The 24282-nt window shown below is 37.6% G+C and overlaps 1 protein-coding gene and 1 long non-coding RNA gene across 6 annotated transcripts in view; both read left to right on the top strand.

Moving 5' to 3' along the window:
* LOC139971201 (sodium/calcium exchanger 3-like) overlaps positions 1-24282 on the top strand; it is a 148146-nt gene that overhangs the window by 88678 nt on the left and 35186 nt on the right. The window lies entirely within an intron of this gene.
* LOC139971214 (uncharacterized) lies at positions 1112-5088 on the top strand. Of its 3 annotated transcripts, none has more exons than XR_011794335.1 (3): positions 1149-1752; positions 3184-3359; positions 3591-5088. It is a non-coding gene; the product is annotated as an uncharacterized lncRNA (long non-coding RNA). The 3 variants fall into 3 exon arrangements; XR_011794334.1 differs by having other exon boundaries at positions 1149-1756; XR_011794333.1 differs by having other exon boundaries at positions 1112-3359.

Below are 24282 nucleotides of genomic sequence, written 5' to 3'. Positions count from 1 at the left end.
TATGTATATATATATATATATGTATATCTATATATATATCCCTCAATACAAACAGTGTACATTTTGCTGGTATTGTTTCCATAAAAAATATCTTTAATTGCTCTGTTGTAACCACCATTAGATGTTAACAGGATTTTCGACCAGACTTCTTCTATATATACTAGGACACATAAAACATATGCAAGCTATGACAAGTTGTACTTGGTTAATGAAAATGAGATTAAACGCTGATAATTCAATATAGGTCATTACATAGCTTGAATAAGTCAAGTTTCATTTTGATCAATGAAGTAAAATTTGAAACTTTTTGACAGTGTTTGCAGAACTTCATCATCATCAATGTCTGATGAAAGAGTAGCTCTATCATCCTACTGTATGTGACAGTGTGACAGAGTAGATTCCTAGCTATCAGGTATTAGTCTGACCAGGCAAGTGATAATAATAAATACTTTTTTCTGATGACAGAGTAGCACTATCATCCTACTGCATGTGACAGTGTGACAGTAGTTTCCTAGCTATCACGTGTTAGCCTGACCAGGCAAGTGATAATAATGTTTTGTCGCAATCTGCATTTGCCCAGATCTCCTTCGCTACTGTTCAAAGTATATTTGAAATGGCCATCCTAAACGATTAAAAATTGTTTCTCTGTCAAACATAATATTAGGGTTCTCATACTTTGAAAACATGTTTGAAAATTGTCAATTGTTTTATAAGGTTAACTTCTAAGGTCTACCAGACAATCCTTGTAAAGAGTTGGGGTTTAAGGAAAGAATTTGCACAAGGCAGGGTTTTAATAAACAATGGGTAAAGAGTTCCAGAGATGAGGGACCACAGAGACAATTGTGTGCTCTCTCCAAAATGTGACCTTGTGACTGGTTGTCGGGGGGGGGGGGGGGGGGGTTGGCAGATTATCACGAATATTGTACTACAACATTATTATCACACCTATAACTAGCCTTTAGATGTAAACCAAAGTATTGACTTCAAGGTGTTTATAGCTTTGAATGAAGAGGACAATTTTGCTGTAAGCTCAATTTGGAAGTTAAATAATCGATTCAGGTAGGTCATGCAGAACTTGTAAAGTCGCTTGACATTTCTTGCCCAGTTTTTGGTTCCTTGCTAAAAGCAAAGGAACCTATGTATTCAGGTTGGCGTGTGTGTGTGTGTGTGTGTGTGCGTATGTACCCGCTGGCAACTGGGGACATTTACATGATGACACACCTTCCAAGTGTGGACATACTACCAATCGGGGACGTCCCCGTTTGGGTTAAGTGCAGATTTTGGAAGTTCCCGCCAAATGAAAGAATTTTTTAAAGTTTGAGCAATATCTGTGACAGTCCCCATTGGGTGCATTCATTACAGCCTAGCTGTGTCACTTTGTGTCATTAACTGGTGGGGCGTGTGTCAAGGTGTTGTCCCCATTTATGTGCAAGAATTTCATGTCATGTGACTGCTTGAAGCTGGTTAAATTAGTGACCAAATGTCCCCAATTGATGAGCCCCAATCATATGGGGTGTGTCTACTTTGACAATACTAACAGTGGACCATGTCCCCAATTTACATTGCTGTGAGATCAGCAAACATACACACTGTACTGCAGCATGCTTGTATACTGTGTTCGAATTTCATGTACTGCCACAAAGATAACTGTAGTACCTACTGTACCTGAGATAACTACAATATGCAGCTATAGCTACTAACATCCAGCTTTCATGAGACGGAGACAGAATCTTCTGAAGGAAAATAGATCCAGTGAGTAAGTTACTCTTTACTTATCATAATCCTGTGCAGTGTCCCCAATTATTTTTGTAATTTCCAGTTTGTTCGTTTATGAACTTCTATTATAGGCCTCTAATAGACTAGCCTACTGTACATTGTGGAAGCCATATGTGCTACCATTGTACTTAATGTCATATAGGTTAGGATCCAGTTGTGCATACATACTACTTACTAGCATAGTGTGTGCATAGTAGGAAATTAACAGTAGGTCTATATGATCTAATACATTATACCACATGGGTTAGGCCAGTTTGTGTGTAACATCACTAGTTTTAAGCCAGGCTTCAGATGATAGCTGCAGCATTATACACATAAGGAAAGTTGAGAAACTTTTTTAGCTAGTTAATTTAGATCTCAGTAGGATGTTATTGTTAGTAGGATCTAAATCATGTCTGCCCATTGGATAAATCATGAGGCAGTTGTTGGGCACTTCATCATATCAAACACTGAAACGTTGGAAGCAGTACTGACATTTTGTCATGATTTTGGCATTGCAAGATATGTATACCGCTTTTGTGACTTTCTGTCTGCATGGTGCTTTTTCGTATTCGATGACCAGACTTTTCATTCTATTGTTCTTTATTCATTTTTATGTAACCTGAATATTGAGGATGCCCATGTATAGAAAAGTTAATCTTAAAGAGTTATAGCTGCATGTATATGTGTTACAGATACTAGAATTGAAGCTATGTGAAATGAATGGAGCAAATGTATTGCACTTCTGAGGTAATTAAGAGGGAATATTGTGGTGTGACATGTTATCATAAGATTAGATGCATCATGTTATAGTCATGAAATTAGTATAATCTTTTCAAATTTAGTAGCTTGGTCAAGTTATGCTATGAGCTCATTGTTGGATTCAGTCACCTTACTTAATAATTGTAAAGATGATAATTAAGTCTCCTTAGAATTTAGTCGTTAAATTTTAATGTTGATATATATTATATAAACATTCTGAATTACGTAGTTTGGAAAAAGTTGTGCTGTCTGCTTTCTTGGGCTCCCTGGGTAATATGTAATGGACACTATCAACCTTCTTCTTGATTCCAGACAAAATTATGTCAAGACGTAGCACAAGGCACGGCCCAGGGTCAAAGTTCAAATAGGACTTTTGAAGCTGATTTGTAAAGTTTACATTAGAAATACTGAAGTGAGGAGAATGTATACCTGCTAAAGAACTGTAAAACTTGATATATCAATAATTTAATTGCCTTTTTAAATAATTGGTAATCATCTAAGGTGATACTTTAAAAAGTGTTTATCAAGTTGTAATTATGTGGGCTAAGGTGTGTCTTTGATGCAAGGAATGGTACTTGTCGTTATCTAACCTGTGTTTTCTACGCTACGTTTATGTGGTGCTGTCTGTACTACAAATCTAAGCAGTCATTGATTTTATTTCCACAGAAATTGACAACATAGAATCATCTGATGATACAGATGATAGTGATGAGGAGGAGGAAGAGGAGGAGGAGGACACAAGTAGGGCAGCATGGGAAGTGTAGGGTCTCTGCATCAAGCTAATGGCACCACTTTTGAAAGCACTAATTCCGAAGGAGAAGAACCACCCAGTATGAAGAAAGGTAATATTGTTCATAAATAAAACAAACCATTTAAAATTTGTATTTTTCTAGTTTTATTTAAACAACAAAATATGAGGAATATACTAGACAGATTGCAATTTATGCTGGAGACCAACCTCAAAATATTTTGATGTGATTTGTTTCTTTATATTGTAAACTATCACATGGCAACATTGAGGTGTAATTTTCAAAAGCACCACATTGTAATGTATATATTTGTTGTCCTTTCAGGGAGAAAATACCAAAGGAGGGTATGGACAGAAGATGAGAAAAGAGTAGTTTTAAAGGAATTCAGACGAGAAATAGCATTAAACCAATTGCCTGGAAAGACAGCTATTGATAGGGTGATGGAAAAGTACAGTTGTTTTGATGGACGGAAGTGGACCAATATTAAAGACTTCATAAGAAATCACTCTGGAAGGGCTAACAAAAAGTGGTATTAGAATTGGTCAAACTTTACTGTGTTCATATATTACTAGTTTGTTAACTTCATGTTTATTGACTTGCTAGGCAGATTTCATTGTTGTTGTTTATGGAATAAAGAGCTCAGGAACAAATGCCACAGATTTTCTAATCTGCTAAGTAGCTATGTTGACTGTCTTTTCAGCTCTAGCCTGATGTTGGCATAAAAGTGTGAATATTTTAGTGCTCTTGGTTAATGTTTTATTACTTGTTTGTTAAATTCATGTTTGTTGATTGTTAGACAGATTTAATTGTTGTCGTTCATGCAGAAAGGAGCTCAGGAACAAATGCCACAGACTTTCTAATCTGCTAAGAAGCTATGTTGACTGTCTTTTCAGCTCTAGCCTGATGTTGGCATAAAAGTGTGAATATTTTAGTGCTCTTGGTTAATGTTTTATTACTTGTTTGTTAAATTCATGTTTGTTGATTGTTAGACAGATTTAATTGTTGTCGTTCATGCAGAAAGGAGCTCAGGAACAAATGCCACAGACTTTCTAATCTGCTAAGTAGCTATGTTGACTGTCTTTTCAGCTCTAGCCTGATGTTGGCATAAAAGTGTGAATATTTTAGTGCTCTTGGTTAATGTTTTATTACTTGTTTGTTAAATTCATGTTTGTTGATTGTTAGACAGATTTAATTGTTGTCGTTCATGCAGAAAGGAGCTCAGGAACAAATGCCACAGACTTTCTAATCTGCTAAGAAGCTATGTTGACTGTCTTTTCAGCTCTAGCCTGATGTTGGCATCAAAGTGTGAATGTTTTAGTGCTCTTGGTTAATGTTTTATTCCTTGTTTGTTAAATTCATGCTTGTTGATTGTTAGACAGATTTCATTCTTGTCGTTCGTGCAGAAAGGAGCTCAGGAACAAATGCCACAGTCTTTCTAGTCTGTCATGGAAACTGTTTTACAAAACAGTTTGCTTGGGATCTTTAATGTAGGGGTACACAGCTTAATTATTTTTGAGCATTATTTGTTGAGAGGCAGTTTTAATGCTTCTGTATGTTTCATATCAAATTGTTTCACTTCTAGACTGAAATTAAAGTACTGTACTCACACTTCCATTTGCATATATATAGTACAAATACTGGTAGTGTACAGCATCAGTTTAACTATGCTATTCTTATAGGGAAATGTCTGCAAACTGTATTTTACCAGGCAACAGACATAAAAGCAATCAGTCAAAACATTTTGTTTTAGGAATTCCTGAAAACTGTAGAATGCACCTTTTTTTGTTGAAAGTTTCAGTTAATAAAGTTTTATTGTGCATCATGCACTGTGTATACTGCTACTTTTTACTATTCAATGTGTTGAATGAATACACTATAAACCCTTGGACCGTCTTGCCTTAATCCACCCATGTAAATATTAAAGTTGAGAAGGTGTTAAATGGGCAAAGACATTGGATGTTTTGGTGTACAAACTACTTCATAGCAATAATAGAATTTTATCATAGAATCAAAGAATTTGCCCCATTTTTGAGTGACCTTTGATTTTGGTGTGGTGATGCTTTGACATGTTACACAGTTTGTTTCAAGTTGTTTCTTTTGCATGACACAAGGAAAGTTTGTCCCCACTGCAGTTGAGCCCCCAGTGTCTCCCCAGTTGGTCGATACAGTGTGTTCCCAATTAGTTGACACTGGGTTTCTCCAGTTAATGAAAGTCCCCAATTTGTTGACACACCAAGTCCCCAATTCGTTGACACACCAAGTCCCCAGTTAGGTGACACCAAGTCCCCAGTTAGGTGACACACCAAGTCCCCAGTTAGGTGACACACCAAGTCCCCAGTTAGGTGACACACCAAGTCCCCAGTTAGGTGACACACCAAGTCCCCAGTTAGGTGACACACCAAGTCCCCAGTTAGGTGACACAGTGTGTCCCCACATGGTATGTGTAGAACCAAGTTCAATAATTCATAGAAAATGGACAAGAAACAGATTTTAGTGTTAAGCTGGTACCTTTAGTATTATTTAAGAGCTATTTTACGCAAGCAGTAGGAAGTACAAAGTTATATCATCATGTCCCCAATTCTCCTGTGTTGAGCAGTTGTCCCCATTTGGGAGCCTATACATGTATGTGTGCGTGTGTGTGTGTGTGTGACGCTTTAGCTTGTATGCACGATAACTCAACAAGGGATTGACTGATCATGATCAAACTTGGTGGGTGGGTGGCCCATAGTGAGTAGATGAACCCTATTGTTTTTGGTGCCCACAAAGGTCACCAAAGGTCAGTTATGGTCCAAAAACCCAAAATACTAAAACTGCAATAACTCCCAGTGCCAATGTGCGACAAGGTTGATATTTTGGGACAAGTTGTGAACTGGTTAGGGGAACATTTTGAAACTTAACGGTCATGTGATCTGAGGTCACCAAAGGTCAATTAATGTTAAAAAACTAGTATTTTTGCGATAACTTGAGAACGAATTGTCCGTTAGGGTTGGGAGTTGCTTCAGTGTAATCCAATTGTCGACCCACATCTGGGTGACCCTTGACCTCAATTTGACCTTTGGTGACCTTTTCGTGTTTTGGGGATTTTTACAGTTTCGATGCTATTTTCAGATGTCAAAGGTACCTTCCGATCATAAATATCGATAGGTTGACCCCCGTGTGACCTTTGTGTGCGAACTTATATGGGGTCAAAGTTTTCGGTCGGAGTTAGGATGGCTGTACAGACTTGTCATGTTGATTTTTGGAATCAGCAGATCAAACTACATTTGAAACCAAGGTCAAAGGTCACATTAGAAAAAATGTGCTTAGTTTGGGAGAAAACGGGCGAAAAAGAAAATGTTTGGTTTTGATGCTAGATTTGGATATCAAAGGTACCTTCCGATCAAAAATGTCAATGGGTTGACACCTGGGTGACCTTTGTGTGTGAAGTTATACAAAGTCAAAGTTAATTTTCAGACATTTAATGCAATAACTCCCAGTGCCAAGGTGTAACAAGGTTGATATTTTGGGACAAGTTGCAAATGGTATAGAGGAATATTTTCAAACTTAACGGTCATGTGATCCGAGGTCATCAAAGGTCAATTAATGTTAAAAAACTAGTATTTTGGGTGAGAAAATGGGCAAAGAAAAAAATGTTTGAACTTTTACAGTTTTGATGCTGTATTCACGTCTCACCAATCAAAAATGTCAATAGCTTTACCCCAGGTGACCTTTGTGTGTGAAGTTATATGAGGTCAAAGTAAATTTTCAGACATTTAGTGCAATAATTCCCAGTTCCAAGGTGTGACACGGTTGATATTTTGGGACAAGTTGCAAATGGTATAGGGGAATATTTTCAAACGGAACAGTCATGTGATCCGAGGTCACCAAAGGTCAATTAATGTTAAAAAACTAGTATTTTTGCGATAACTTGAGAACGAATTGTCCGTTAGGGTTGGGAGTTGCTTCAATTTAATCCAATTGTCGACCCGCATCTGGGTGACCCTTGACCTCAATTTGACCTCTGGTGACCTTTTCATGTTTTAGGGATTTTTACAGTTTCGATGCTATTTTCAGATGTCAAAGGTACCTTCTGATCATAAATGTCAATGGGTTGACCCCTGTGTGTCCTTCGTGTGCGGAGTTATAAGAGGTCAAAGTTAATTTTCAGACATTTAATGCAATAACTCTCAGTTCCAAGGTGTGACACGGTTGATATTTTGGGACAAGTTGCAAATGGTATAGGGGAATATATTCAAACTTAACAGTCATGTGATCCGAGGTCACCAAAGGTCAATTAATGATAAAAAAACTAGTATTTTTGTGATAACTTGAGAACGAACTGTCCGTTAAGGTTGGGAGTTGCTTCAATGTAATCCAGTTGTCGACCCGCATCTGGGTGACCCTTGACCTCAATTTGACCTCTGGTGACCTTTTCGTGTTTTGGGGATTTTTACAGTTTCGATGCTATTTTCAGATGTCAAAGGTACCTTCTGATCATAAATGTCAATAGGTTGACCCCCGTGTGACCTTCGTGTGCGAAGTTATACAAGGTCAAAGTTAAAAAATATTAATGAGGTCACGGGTCAAACGTGAAAAACTCCCAAATTGCAATAACTTGGCTACTATTTATTGGAATTTCGTCAAACTTGGTATGATGATATTGGTAGATAGTCTCCACACACTGAGGTGTGTTGCAATTGATATCATGCATGTTTATAAGGGGGGGGGGGAGGGCGCTAGCATTATTTCGTTATGAAAAGTTTGTATGCACAATAACTCAACAAGGGAATGACCAATCATTACCATACTTGGTGAGTGGGTGGCCCATAGTAAGTAGAATAACCCTGTTGATTTTGGTGCTCATTTCATGAATATTAATGAGGTCAAATACTCCAAATTGCAATTACTTGGCTACTATTACTAGTCGGAATTTCGTCAAACTTGGTATGATGATAATGGTAGATAGTCTTCACACACTGATGTGTGCTGCAATTGATATCATGGCTTACCATTACTTTGGCTACAAAAGTTTGTGAGCATAAATTACTGTTGTTGTATTAGGGCTTTGTTAGAAATTTCCCCATGAATGGAACTAATGAACAGCAGCAAGGAACCATGAAATGTTTTCATTCTGGTTAATTTCCATAAATTCAAGTTTAAGGTAGTAAACAAAAAATACTGTCACAGCGATCAAGAGTAACCTTTTGTCAGTTCTAGTGGGTGACATTAAAATCAGCCGTAGGAGAAGGTGGAAGCAATTCAGACCGTGAGTGAAGAGACCTCTGTGAAATGTGTGAATACGATATGAAAAAGGTCTCACCGAAATGATACATCGATACGTAAGAAATTTGATGTTTTGGTTACCAGTTGTATAATACTAGCCTAATAACAACTCAAGAGTTTTGCTGTAAGTAATGATAAAACAGAAAGATTAAACCCACGATGAAAGCCTGCGGGGGAGCTAGGGAGGGGGGTCCTGAGATTTCCAAAATTAAAGTAGATTTCCACTTCCTAACCGAAAATAGGACAGTATGCACTTTTCAGATAGTTTTAGTGAAATGCTTGTATCATTTCTTCTGATTTCATTAGTCATTAGAGTGTAGGCACGTATTGTATAGCAATGGCATTCAAAAGAGTTAACACAAGGTTTATTTTAACCGCTCATCACGTACATGCATGATCTTCCAAACGTCATTCGATTAATCCATATACTACGAAGAAACTGAACCATAGACACAAATTTGTCGCTCCTATTTGGGTTCATGCCATGAAAATGGTAAACTCAAGTCCTGTCCGTTTAATAAAGGGTATCCTCAATTGGTGAATAAGTATTCTGATAATGCATTTGTAATTGATATCACTGAATTACGTCACTTTGTTATTGTCTATTATCTAGACATATAGAATGTATGTGCATTCTAGATTATATGTGTTCTAAGTTAAGCTTTCCAAATTAATGCAACAATTTATGCACACCCCTCCTTGCTCAGTTCCCTCCTCAGTGTTACCGAATGTTTTGAAGCATCCTGAAGGAAATACATCACAGTGTTGAAAGCATCAAACAGCGCCCAAATAATGTCTTATCAGCAAAAATGTTCTCATTCTGTGTGACCACTATTTGTTCTTACATATTCTCATGACAAATTTCATCTTAGTTGTCTCAATGTTGAATATGTGCTGTGAAAGCCATGATGGCTTATTCTTTCTGTGGGATTACAAAACACAAAATCTGCCAGAATCTGCCAGAATGGTCACATCTTTTTTTATTACATCATTTAACTTCATTTGGATAGGAACCCTCCATCAAAACTTGATAATGGTTTTGAAATGCATATCTTAATTATGGAAAGATGACAATTTCAGGGTAGATGCAATTTTCACCCCATAATGAAGTTGACATTTTGCGTTCAGAATTCATTAGATGATAATTTCTACACCTACAGTTCTATCACCCATGAGCCTCCTTGTCGTTATACATCTCTCGTTATGCTTTCTCGATCATTTTACTTAATGTTTTAAAATTCAATTGGGAATTTTAAAAAATGCTGCTGAATACAGAATTATCTCTATGCATATACAGCCAACTCTCTGTAACATAACTGATTCACACATATATGTCTTGCGTGCTGGGAGATGTGTCTGCAGAATGTGACAAAATTCTGGCAAAATAGACAGGAATATTGATCTTATGTTAAAAGAATGTGCATGCGTTTCGTGTACTCTCACGCATGTAGATGTCCAAACTGTTTTGTTTATAACAGTGTTCTGCTGTTTGCAGATGATAAAGCAGCTTAAATGTGTAGCTTTGTGTGCATATCAGCTTTACCTTTCTAGAAAAGAATTGTTGGCATTATTTCTCACTGTGGAATGGATTATGCTTGTAATTCAGCAATAATAAATTTCAATAAATTTATGTAGAAAAAAAAACAAGTGTGCTCTGTAAAAATCTTAGAATTGTAATCTGCATAATCTTGTATTAACATTGCATGTGCTTTCACTGCAACTGCACTCCATCTACTTATATTCCCTTTGAGACACCAAAGCCAGTTTATAAATTAGATATATATCTAATATAGCGTTAGATTCATTTTGAATTGTTCTGAGTTTCTATTAATGCATTTTTGTTTTCAATCCCATTGTGCTGCTTGTTGTTTTTTGCCTGTTTAAACTCATTTTTGATCAAATATGTTCCTTGGGAATTGATATGCCACACAATGTCAAGAAACTGATCCAGAGGGATCGACTCCCAGGGATGTTTTCACGTAGTTGTATTGCCCACATCGTCACATCTACTTGTTATACATGTTGTAACCACAGAGGTCGGTCATCTTAGATTATGCCAGGTCACCTTCAGAATACACGATTTACGTCCACGACATTTGATTCAGAGCTCCTGACATGTGTCAATCTTGGTGATACCGGAATCTGGACGAAGACTTCTATTTACCACGCTTAAAAAGCTTGATTTTGCAGCTCTGTATTAAACTTGAATTTGAGCTCTGAAATGTCCAAAATCTATAGAACTTGTGTTAAAGGAGGGCCCCATGCATGATACTGTATTGTATATACTGAAACAAGAATAGACCAGCTGTCTGTAAAAGGGGGAGGGGTGGGAGGGTGGGGGAAGGATGGTTTAATTGATATTGGTTTTCTCACTTCACTAAAATGTATTTCTTGCTGTCATTATGAAACAATCCTGACATGACTGTTTTCATCACATACTATATTCACTTCGCTCCTCGCTTACCTGTCTCGCCACAACCTTAGCACCCTCATTCTACCGCGCCTTCATCACATACTATATCTTTGCTTCTACTTCAAGCAGGCCTAGCCTAAAAGAAATTATAGCATCAATACATCCATTTATCCATTCATTCATTTCTTCATGCATCCCTCCCTCCATCTACATCCATTCATTCATCCCTCCCTCCATCTACATCCATTCACTTATTCATTAATCCCTCCATCCAGATCCATCCATTTATTTGTTCATACCAGAAAGTAATATCTAATTGTCAATTACATTAACACAAAATATCATATCATAGTAGTTATTACACAGGAAACGAATATTGCTGATAATTGCATTTTTCATTTCCGCATTCAACATTCTGGCTCAAACCGATACTACAAAATAAAAGCCACGATAATGAAACAAAAACTGAACCACCTTTTATCTAATCAAGATTTGTAATTTCAGGTGTTTGTTAAATCAATAAGCTGCAGTGTTTATTGCCAAATGTTAGAACAATACCACATAGGTCTGTTTTCTTAGTTTTGTCTGTACACTGAAGTCATTTTCTATTAAGTCACATGACAGCTATTATAATGTGGTATGTCTGTATGTAAATATTAAGCAGTTCATTACAGGAAAGCCTAGCTTTGCTAGCCGCGGCCTATACCTTGTGACACATGCTGGTTGAGTTATAATCCCCACCGAACTTCATTTTTAGCAATCACACTAAAACTGTCTAAACTGCCATGTTATTCATGCTTCGGCAGTCACAGCCTTGTACAATGGAAACCTGTAATATATTGCCCGGCTTATTGGCTGGCTTGTCGCATGTGCTGAACACGTGCTGACAATAGCTGACTGGGAAATTCTTTTAATTTTAACCCCCGAAACAACACAGGCCTTTAGAGGTTAATCCATCCGGCGACGGAAGATGTAAGAATGTCAACGTCTTACGGGTGGGGGACGTTGAAGACGAAGACAAATGCATGATGCATGAACGCTGTGTCGTTATGTGTGTATACGAGGGGGGTGGGGGTGGGAGATATTGGTAAGTCTTTACATCTCATTTTAAGTTTCAATAATAAACTGAATTAAATGTATTATATAATAATCTGTAGACATCAACATCCTCTCTTTAACATAATAAAAAGTCTCTTAGAGCTGCCTCAGCCAGATAATTGCAAAAACCATACAAATTACATTGTCAAGATAACAGGTACGGGGTCTTAAAGCAGACTTTTGTAGATCTCTGGCCGGGCGGTTCCACGGTCTCTTTAACAGTCTCACACTCGATGTGGCAATGTCAAGTCTTGCGGATTAGTTTCAAGGCCAAAAGTTGATCGAGATACAGTCTTTAAATAAATACCGAAATGCTGGGTGGCAATTCTCGCTAGAGATTTCTACAGCCCTGAAAAGTGCACTCGCAACCTTACGGAATTGACTTCTCTCGCAGTCGAATATGTTATGGAATACTTCTGTAGGAAGAGTGACGCTATAAAGTGTATTAACCTCTGGCCCAAAGTGGGTAATTCGATCGGTAATTACCCTTTAAAAACCCTTGACGAAAATAACAATGACCGCAACCGAGTGTGTTTCACATACCTGTGCATATAAAGGCTTAACTATTGGTGAGGGTCGAACTCACAACAATAAATGAATGCCAGAATTTGCTGTACTGTAGGTCTATTTTTAAGTTGCAAACGGCCTTGATCCACGTTTTTATAGCATCCTTTACGAAATAATATCACAGAATTAAGATTTCCTAAATTCCCAACCGCATGCAGCATTCTGAACCCTCTGTAATATATAAATAATGGATTACTATGTTACGCACATGGAGGGAAGATAATATTTCCACTTAACGATCAAATGACCTAGATTTCAGCTTTCGGGATTTTTTTTTTTTTTGGCTATTTCTTTTCTTTCTATTATTTCTATTCTGCGGGAGTTTTGATTGAATTACTTCCAAAAATCACATATTTTGTGGGCGTTGCCCAAGGGAAGGCATAAATTTGATAAAGATCCACAGCTGTGTCAAGTATTCTCTGTTTTTCTTGAAATGCAGAGCTTTCTATGAAATGGAAAGAGACAGGAATTGAGCTTATATAACTCAAAACATCTTCTTGAATTATGAAATGTTGATATATATATATATGTAAGTATAGCCCAACTGGGATTGTTAGACGTGATTTATGTAATGTGAGCCGTTATAGCTGACAGTACAGAATTGTTGCAATTCAATTTTAACATTCACCAGAAACTCATCTTACATGTCTCTACACATCTTCTGCACATTGTATTCTTTAGGTGAGAATCCAGTGGTTTGGGAGGGGGTGTGTGTTGGGGAGGGGGATGCATATACTCTCCCTTTAAACCTCACATGACAATTTAAAAGTGGTTATCAGCACAACCTCATGTTGAGACTTAATTATGGACCTAATTTATAGTCGAAATACGCCTTAGAAAGCACCATTTCAATTTTTCCTGGGGTGGGGGTGGGGGGCTACACATTAGTCTGCTTCTGCAACCACAAGGACACTCCCCCTCAGTGGCGGAGTAGGGGTATTGGTCAGGGGGGGGCGAGAATGGTCTGTAGGGGCGCTTTCGACACTATCTAAGTGGAGTGCCACCACAGGTTGGCGCAGAGCTTACAGACATTTTTTGAGCAAAGATACTCCCTAGATCGCCAGAAATGACCCTTTCCGGGCCTTGCTTATTTGCAGATAAAGGAAGAATAAATAGGTGTCATCGCCAACAACATGTGACAAATGTAAATACGTATATGAGAGCGCAATAAAAAAGTCAATATTCGCGAATAAGTAAAAAGTGGTAAAAAGCCGAAAAGGGCGCCAGCATTCCATTTGAGTCCGTCAGGGGGGGCATCCGCCCCTCTGACTGTTTGGACACTCCGCCACTGCTCCCCCATCTTTTAGAAAATCCCAGGTCCACCATTGCTGTTGTTCTTTTGTATCCACAATTAAACTGAAATAATGAGTATAACCTTTAGAGCAATATTCCAGAAACAGACTGAATTCCTTCAGTGAAGGCATATTTCACATTACTAAGGGAAACTACATTTCCCAGTATCTAGATTCATCTCCCCCCCCTATCCCCTCCCACCTTCTTACATGACATATTTGAAGATTAAATAAATCTCCATTAAGTTTACAAACTAGATCACCATGGTGATGTTAGTTTTTCTTGTCATCTGCACATTGGTCTTCAACGATGTGTAATTTCTGTTATGTTATATATTTCACATATTTGGGATGTAATACTTTACCTTATACAATGCGTGGCTATACTCTGAATGTCAAAGCTTTCGTTTTTCAAAATACGGTCAAAATTTGTTTGTAAAGAATGTCAAAATTTGGAAGACAGAAATGGCTGGAAATCTTGATGCCAGGTTATTGTCCGGCCAACTTCTCCTACCCCTCATGATGATAATGGTCGACCGAGGTGGAACTGATGATGGTGAAAGAATGTCATGTTTGCTGTGCATTTTAAATTAATAGAACAAATTAGACGAGAAACATGGACAGGCCGTTTCCACTCCGTTGACACAATAAAATCAGTCATACTGTTTTTGTTGCCAGATACTGCCACTACAGTTTCACCAAATTTTGAAAAATTGACATGTGCTCAATGAATCAGGAATTTTAGTATGTGCATGGTTTGGCTATAAAATGACAGCAAAATTTTGACTCAAATCAACTCACGCCATGTCTCAGCCAATCCATTTGAAGAAACTCTTTGCATTTCTACCGTACATTTACCATATGTTTCAACTGAAGGCTTAAGTTTTGTCAGATGTTTCAATCTTTCAAATAGCCAAGTAACACCAGTAACTTAATATACACTCAATAACTTGTCAAAGAATCCAGGCATGCTATATGTTGTACACCCAGAAACTATCCACACAAGTAGCAATAATTTTTAAAAGTCCTACCTATGAACTGCTTTTTACGCGACTTTGCTGGTATCAAGTAGCAACAAAAGTTTTGCAAATTTAATCTACTGTTATACCAGTTATTTGGGATATAGAGTACAGTATAGCAGTGACTAAACATATGCCCTAGTCCTGCCATTATGAAGTGCATGGTTATGGGATTTTGCTAAATTGAAGCAAAGCATTTTCAAACTCGAGACAAAGCGTTGCTTTAATCCTTATGATTTGGAATATGGAATGAAGTAGTGACTAAAACATATATGCTATTCTACGTTGTTTCAAATGAGCTGTGTTCATCAAAGATAAGAACTGACGAGCCGTCTACTAGTCAGCTTGCACACCTGAAAATCCAACGGTGTGGGTAAACATGGATCAAAATAAACTGTTCTTTCACCCCATGAGATTCATGATGTATCAGACTATTTTGGTTCTCACTGTGAGGTTGCTAAGGAACGAACGATCATGTAGGATCAGGCCGACATCGCATGGTAGGCTTTCACACAACGTTTTACCCTATCTTGCATACTGCGACAAATCATGTACTCGTCTCGAGGTGGGAAGTGAATTACGAAACTTCATTCCAGGACTTTCGGGCCTCCTCTTAAGAAAGAAAACTAGAACAATTAGATGTAGAAACTTGACAAATTATCAATAATTAAGATGTTGACTGCTTAGTAACTAGAATAATTTGAAAAACAAGAAGGATGATCTTTCGACCACGTACGGCTTTGTTGAACCTCGAGGTGTAATTATAAATGAAAGACGACAGCAAGGTGTAGGTTGCTAATAGTATATAGTTGCATGGTCGTGTTAGTGTTTGGACAAACAACCTACGGGCTGTGATACCACTACACAAAAGAAAAAGTATACCCTCCCTAGATTGTCTTCGTTGTTGGTTCAGTCACTGGGTTGCATACATGTCAATTTACTTATATGCCACCTTTGGATGCTTAACTGACAACTGGTACATGTGTTATTATTTGGTGTAGTATCAGTCAATCAGGTAGCTGGCTTAAATAAAGAAGTGATGGATGTCAAGAAAGAGGCCAAAAAGAAGAAACACTTTCCAAAGAATCCGAGATGGTTTTCTAGGACTCTATGCATTTTTTTAATTTTTGTTTTTAAAGATTTTATCTTCCAGCTGAGCTGTGGTGAAATTAAGGAGCATAATTGGTTTTTTTTTAATGTATCATTTTAGTTTTTGTATTTTGCTTTTAAACTTTAAGTTAGCTTCGCATTAACCACTCTCGCTGGGTATTAATTGTTCAAAACAAAATAACAGTCGATAAAAAAAACTCGATCCCCATCTAAGCCTTTCTTGTTTTCTGATCCAAAATGATCACTAAAAAGTGAAATATTACTTGAATTTCATCCACCGTGAAAATGTCCTCACTCCGACAGTCAGACACTCGTATTCTTAAAAGTATAATAGTCACATATATGGAAGCTGTACAATGAGAAAAAGTTGATTTTAAACGCCAGAAAGTGAAGCATGCTAGAAATTGCGGAATGTCTTTAAAAATTAACAGTACTTTCTTGGAGGTAATGATTTTCATGCAACTTCCAATTAAATGTCTCAGAAATTATGAAAGACTTAAGATGACAATAATAAAAAAGATGAAATTAAAAAAAAAGACTGCCATGTGTGTGTATGTGTAACTGATTTGAGTGTTGATCTTTGAGCATGTGTGACCATTATTTGACTTTTTCTAGCATATCTGGAGTTAATACTGATGAAGCTTTAAATTCCAACAATGTTTTAAATAATTTTTTATTATGTGAAATGGGCAGTAAAAGCTATAAATGAACTGTAAATTTGTAATACAACAATGGTATGGAACAGCTGGGCCTTTTTTTCAAATTAAACCAATTTTTTTCTTTTAAATAATTCAATGGCCATGCAATGGATTATTTAGGGTTAACTTTACTGCACTGTATGGTTTAACATTACTGTTGTTTCAAGTGTTTGCAGGTGTGTCTCCAGGACAATATTAAAAGTAGTTATTATCACAAACTTGAATGTAGACCTAGCTAAAGACCTTATTTATAGCTTAAATATGCAAAATGAAAACTTGCAGAATGCAAACTTGCACATCTAAAATGAATTTTAATAACCTCAGGGCTTGCTAAACACCTTTTTTAAAACCCTGGAGCCCCCTAGCTTCCTCTGCTATGTTTACGTTTGCAAATGCTTTAGGTGGTACGGAATCAATCGACAAAGAGTAATGGCAACATTTTTACGTTAATTTATCCAAATTTAATTATCCAACATTTTTCTTGGTATTTTTAATTTTTTTTTAATTTTTATATGAAACATTTCAGGCATGAAAAGATCTGTGGCAGCTTATTTGTTATGTCAGCGGTAAGGTCCAATTTTTTTTTTTCACTCAGAATAGCAGAACCTCCTTGAAACTTTTGATTGATACAGGTTCTGAATTTTTGACAAAAGCAATGAATATTTAATATTCCTGGTAAATGGGATTGATACTGTGGGAGACTTAATTCTTAGCTGCTAACAAGGCTTAACATGTTAAGGTAGATGATTAAACAAAATCCAGACAATTTTCACTTTACACTCAACCCAGTACATGTTGACACTGAATAATTTACTGTGCAAAATTTTGTGTAGTAGTTTGAAGGCTCTGAAGTTTGTTTTTGCTTTCAACTAACACATTTGTCAGGGGGGGGGTAGGTATTCTTCTTATAAATATTCATTAACTAGATGTGTGCGCTTAAACACAGAACATAATTTCACTCAAAAATATCAATGACTTTTCTTTTCACCACTGTCATGAATATGCAAACATTTTCAGATATCCAAAAGTCATATCATTTTAAGGCTTTTCTATTATATCATAAATCAATGAAGTCAAGATATACTAGAAGGGTGACTTGCACACGATTCTCAAGAAATCCCTCCCGTTTATCTCTGTCAATTTTTTTCTTACTGATGAATCAATAATTTATATAATTTTTCTTTCTTTTCTTTCTTTTAAAACTTGTGGCGTAAATCATCTCTGAAAGGAGCAGAGTTGAGTTGCAAAATAACACCAGATGCAGTCTTTTGATCAGCCTGATAAATTAAATCCCTTTGTACTTTATTATCCCAACCTTTGCATTTATTCTTTTTAAAGCTGTGACTTTTTTCTCATTTTACTTTTTAACCTATAGAGATTTTATGCAGTATTGCCATCACATTGCAATCCATTAGCCGATCTGTTTTAAGTTTCATTTCAAAATTTATAATCAACTGGTAGTTATTTAATAGATACAAAAACTGACAATCTTTGAGCGGAGGAAATCTGGTCTTGTTTAAGTTGGTCTCCTCAACTGAGAATGAGGTTAACAGAGGGAACTGCTGACATATTGGTCCTATCTATTTTGCCACAAAACTTTGGAAAAAGCTGTTGCTATACTTTTAGAAGCATGGTGGTATCGTGAGTGTATTACAAGTAGTATATACCAGTTTGTTCACAATTATTGAAAAAGAGATCCATTCGAACGATACTTCAAAAGTTTCAAGCCCAACCGACTGTTTTTCTCATCTAAAGTTTTGTTTTCTAAAGCATGTTTTGTATTCTGGAGAGCTACAGGAACCTTGAAATAGTCAATCACCCAGTGCATCTGTATGCAAGTACGCCCAGTGCGTACTAGCACACTCCAGTAAGCTATATCATTTGATTGCACACGTTACTTCAATTCAGAGATCTGGAAACAGGGTACAGATCATTTGCATCAGGAACTCTATGACCGGGCCCGCCGTTGAAACATCGGAGGGCCTAATTAGTATCATCTGTTACAGTCTACCTTTTCATGTTTTTGTTTTAAATTTTATTAAAGCAACGATCTTATTCAAAAGTCTGTTGCAAATGTTGATTCTTACGGCACAGTTAGGATTTCCTACCAAAATTACCAATCAAGACAAGGAAGCCTTTTGCCCCAAGGCTAAGATTGTTTTAAAGCTGTTTAGCAAACATGTTTTATAATTTTTCCCACTTAATAAATAACATGTGAGAGAAATGGAGGTAGGTTTGGCAAAAAGGTCTCCTAATTTTGAGGGCTGAATAATAAATTGTCACTGCGGTCTCTCAAGTTACTTGTCAGTGTATCGTAAAGTCTGTTCGGCTTTTATTCAAGTCTTCAAACGGAAATTTAATTCAACAACTTTCCATTAGGGAAATTGAGCAATAAAAAAACAATTTAAATGTTATTTCCTGCGTAGAAATTGAGAACTCCTTTTGGAATCTTGTAAGTTTTTCTAACTGTGCCCAATATGTTACATTCTACCTTTTAAGTGAATGGCAGCCTCATATAATTTCCATTTTAGTAATATACACCCTCTATACTGCCACAGCACAACAATACGTCTGCGAAAAGAATATATGCATAAACTGAAACCCAAGAGCCTCACTCTAAGTGTGATGGCTGGAATTTATTTTCAACCTGTAAGTGATACTGTGTTTGAAACTATATATATATATATACATACATACATAGACACAAACGACTTTGTTCAAGTCCAATTTTAAATTAGTTTTCGTCGGGTAATCTTACCCCTAAATTCGGGAGTAAATGTGAAATGGTACCGCAAGTATATATTTATATAATTTACTTTTTGTTTTAATACTGATATTATACTGTTATAATGGTAAATCATAAATGAATAATGAACAGCTTGACTTTGTAAGCAATGAAGCACAAATGGACAGTTGAATATAGCTTGGTATACAGTCATTGGAGGATGGGGGGGAGGGATCATTGGAGGATGGGGGGAGGGATCATTGGAGGATGGGGGATAGGGAGGGGATAGGAGGAGGCAGAGAGGGGGTTGCATGTCTTTCTGCATTGGTTCTGTGCTGAAGACCCTGACAAGACAAGACCCTGCCTAAGACTACTGAACTAGCAGCCATTCTGGGTAATTTTCTAATGGTGAAACCACTGCAAACCCTCTTCATATCATGCTTCAAAGCACTTGTACTGACAGTATAAACAGTTCCTTTCCTCTATCTGATGGAAACACGATATTCATATTGTCAATAAGAGTGCTTTGCAGTGGGGCAACAAAGTACAGTACAGAAACAGTTGTCCCAACTGATTGCATCTAACTTAGCAAATATGAATATATATAGCGATAAATTATCATAATCACACCATATGAATTTGCATGAGAAAAACAAAAAATATCCTCTGCATATACCTTTCATCAACAAGAACATTATTGATGGATATTTGCAAGCGGGAGTGTAGATCATTGGACGCAAAATCACTACCACATAATTATATAATGTACACATTTTAATTAACCCACTTGTCTAAAGTTGATGACTATTTATCTTCAAGGTCAACCAATTTGTCTGGTGTATGCAAGATCAAAGATAGCAAATGAAGCTACATTCAGCCTTGACATCATAGGTCAAGGGGTATGGACATCAGGGCAGCCAGACACATTTGTTACTTTCAACTGTGGTGTTCATTTGCTCAAGGAATGAGACATTTCAACGAGGCCTAGAAATAGAAAGTATTTTATTAAAGCAGCATTGCAACCCTGATTAATATCTCAATAGAGCTATAGTTGTAGTAAGGCCAGAAGGGAGGGGGGAGGGGTATAGGAAGCCATACACCCTTCCTGAAAACTACTGTACTGCCACCACCCCACCTTGTCTGAGCCATCACCATGTGTACAAGTTTACAGGATGATATTGTGCCCTTCCCCCAACTACGAATTTATGGCACCAGACCAGCTGCTTGGAATAGTTGAAATTTAAGACAAATTTTTTCTTAAAAAAACCTGAAGTATATGACATGTACAACGATACGTGTTACCTAAATACTACCAATGTATTGCTGTATCACTGAGCATGATATGTACAGCAGAAGTTTTAACAGTGAGAATAATCTGGCTTGATATAAATTTGTCAGTTTTGCAATGGATTTCAAACAAAGCCATTCAATGAATGCTTGAGCGTGCTCAAGGCGGACACATGTTTGAAACATGACTCCGGAAACAGTTTGGCGAAGGTTTGTGATTCACCCGCGTTTAATTGCTCACCAATTCACAGCTGTTTGGCTTTGCCACAACACCTCATTATTATGTTCAGTCCTTTTTGAGTTTTTGACAATCATCGTGTTTGGAACAAAGTCATTTGAACCGTTCCACCCGTACTTTAGTTTTTTTTTTTCTTCTTGGGTTTTTGCTCTTTTTCCATCTGCAGGCACTGACAAATGTAATCAGTAATAATAAGAAAACAGTTATTTTTTGTTGTTCTGAATACTGTTACTTCAGTTAGCTTGTTAGTTAGTTGGTTAGTCATCAGTATTACGGCTAGCTACTTAGAATCAGTGAATTACTTGTTTAGTTAAATCTGTACCAAACTATTCGAAAAGTCAGTTATTCTATAGAGGAGAATATCAATTCCCATATGTATTTAATCCCAATAAGTCACTGTGACACAAGTAGGAGGCTGAGGGGGCTGCAGCATCACGGTGCCTAAACCAACTTCTTAAAAGTTTGATAAGAGAGGGAGAGAGATATATATTCAGATCAGAAACTACATGTGTACTTCCTTGAGTGATGTTAAAGGAGACACATGTGTGATGAATAAATAATACGCCATTTGTACAGCTAAGAGAAGTCTTGCTCCATTTGTAGGTTAACTAGGTTGTATAAAACTCATATCTGTGGCTGTCATATTGTAAATCTGGGACGTCATATTGTATTGAAACCTTTTACATTCTCTTTGATTTGCTTTTCATATTTTCAAAGTTGAATGTTAAATATAATTTCCACTGAAATCAATGCCATCCTTGGTGTCATATTTTTAAGAGCTTTGGTAATTTACATTCAGCATTTGCAGTATATACCCATCTCCATTACAGAACATAAACATTGTATATTGAATAAAGAAAAATGGCATCTTGTCTGTGCATGAATATTAAACCTGTGATATCTCTCAAATGGTATCAAATTTTGCATAGCTGTTTGTGGAATTTGGGTCTTCACATAATAACTCTATCATATAGACCAATACATTTAACTCTATTAGACCCAGACCCCCTGGATGCCTTATTGTGCCCTAAATCACTGCAGTGTTGTGTCGTAATCGTCAGGGACCCCCAAATCAGTGCCAACGCCCCCCCTACTCCCCGTGTACCCTGTAGCACCCCCCTGAGACTTCCCAACGCCCCCAGGGAGGAGGCAGGTACCACTTTGAGAACCACTGATAATAGACCAATGATGAGGATTACTTGTTTGCTTCTCATTCAAATGTTGGACATAGATCTCTCTCACTCCCTATCTCTCGCTTCTGTGTTCATCCGGTCGTCTCCCTGTTGTTTTAATGTATTTGCCACATGCTTTTGAAGCATTGAAAGCCTATCATCACAGATCATGCATGCGGACATTAGCGAGAAAGCTTATGGAACAAGGATTTGTAAAACATATTGCAATACAATAATGATAATAATAATAATGTGTCTCAACTCTTTTAGTTGCATAGTTGATAGTTGAAGATAGAAAAGATGAGAAATTATTGGTTAAATTTGCTATTGGAAGTCTTTGCAATTAACATTTCTTTCATTATTTTACCAACCTAAGATCATCTCTCCTTCTCCTTTACCTCCTCCTCTTTTGATATTGAAATCTGAATTACATTAACTTCTGTACACGAGCTGGTTCTAAGTTAAAGTTTGTTTTCTCCCATGCGACTTCACAGAAGACGCTGTTATAAGTTATGCCTCATAAAATGCAGGCCAAAAGGTACAGTACCATGAATGTTTGCGTGTCAGTTTTTAAGAAAAAAGTACAGGTACATGAATAGGACAGCAGAACTATATAATTACAAAAAAGCAAACCCCTTAAAGTTTTAATTACACATCCGATAAAGGGTGTGGATACACCGTGTTACGGTATTTTGTAATTCACAGCGCGTACTCCCTCACCTCATATAACCTATGCATTACCGTATTAACCTCGCTCTAGCATCTGGCAATTTGTCTGTATGTGAGTGTGGCCATCTCCCTTCCGTAATTGCCAGCTGTTACGCAAGTATCGCTCTCTTATTGCTCTCACTAAATCCTAAGATTTCAATTACTTCGTCTAAAGATTATCGTTGTTTTTGTAATTCTTTTTCATCTATTCAACGTCCTGCACGTTTGAACTGCTTTTTGTCTTTGAAACGTTTTTTTCTTTCGTGATTTTCGAACGTTTTTTTGGTTTACCTCGTGAACGTGGTTCACGTAGCGTGGCTAGGCCCGCACTTTAGTGTAGCGTTCTCCTAGCGTTTATTTACTTCCACGTACAGCAGTCGTGTACGTGGGCTTACTTGCAGTTAAGTAACTGCTTTGTTTAGTTCTTCATACTGTTTTCGTACAGCAGTCGTGTACGTTTTCCCTTTGCAGTAAAGTAACTGCCTTGTTTATTTTTCGTACTGGTTTAGATACGAATTTCTTACTGTTCACGTACAGCAGCCGTGTACGTTTTCATTCTGCAGTAAAGTAACTGTTTTTAATTTAGTTTTCACAGCTTCAGGTCTCGGAGATTTCTCAAAAAAAAAAAAAAAAAAAAAAAGAAATTTTCGGAGATTTCTCAAAAAAAAAAAAAAAAATTTTCGGAGATTTCTCAAAAAAACAAAAACAAAAACAAAAAAAAAAAGGATGGAAAACTGCCGTTCTTGTAAGCAGTTCCGTCCGTTCAAAGCATGGGATAAGCATGATTTATGCCCAAAGTGTCGCCCATGCGGGAGTAAGCAGACCTGCTCCATTTGCCAGGACTGGACCCAGGAGCGCTGGGATTTGATCGGTACCTGGCTGGCGGATAAAGCCGCAGAGAAAAGAAAGAAGGCGGCTTCCTCAAAGCAGGGGAAAAAGAAGCCGCCGGCGAAGGAACCCCAGGCGGCCATAAGAGATGGCATAAGCCCTAAACATGGGGGAACGGAGGGCGCCATACGAGATGGCTCAAACCCTCCTCAGGAACGGGTATCCATACGAGATGGAGCTAATTCCCGTGCGGCGTCAGCTCAGCCACGGCCGCGACCCCAGGAGGGTCCGTCCACTTCAGGCCACGTGGAGTCCAGAAGCCCCCGAAGACAAGCGGTGGCGGACTTATTTACTTCAACTCCGGGGTCATGGGACCACAACCGGAGAGATTTCTCGGGGTTCTCCCCGGAGAGTACGGAACGGCGCCAAAGCCGAAGCAGAAGCCGTACCCACAGCCGTAGCCGCGGTAGGAGCCGGGAAAGACACCGGCGACCTCGACGCAGGTCGAGGTCTGGCTCGTCGCCCTCGTCCTCGAGCGGACATTCTTCTGGGCGACACAGGGCCAAGAAACGAAAGAGGAGACAATCCCCAGATCCAGG

This window comes from Apostichopus japonicus, chromosome 8 (assembly GCF_037975245.1).
Source record: "Apostichopus japonicus isolate 1M-3 chromosome 8, ASM3797524v1, whole genome shotgun sequence".
Classification (NCBI taxonomy): Eukaryota; Metazoa; Echinodermata; class Holothuroidea; order Aspidochirotida; family Stichopodidae; genus Apostichopus; species Apostichopus japonicus.
This window is presented reverse-complemented; position numbering and strand designations above follow the sequence as displayed.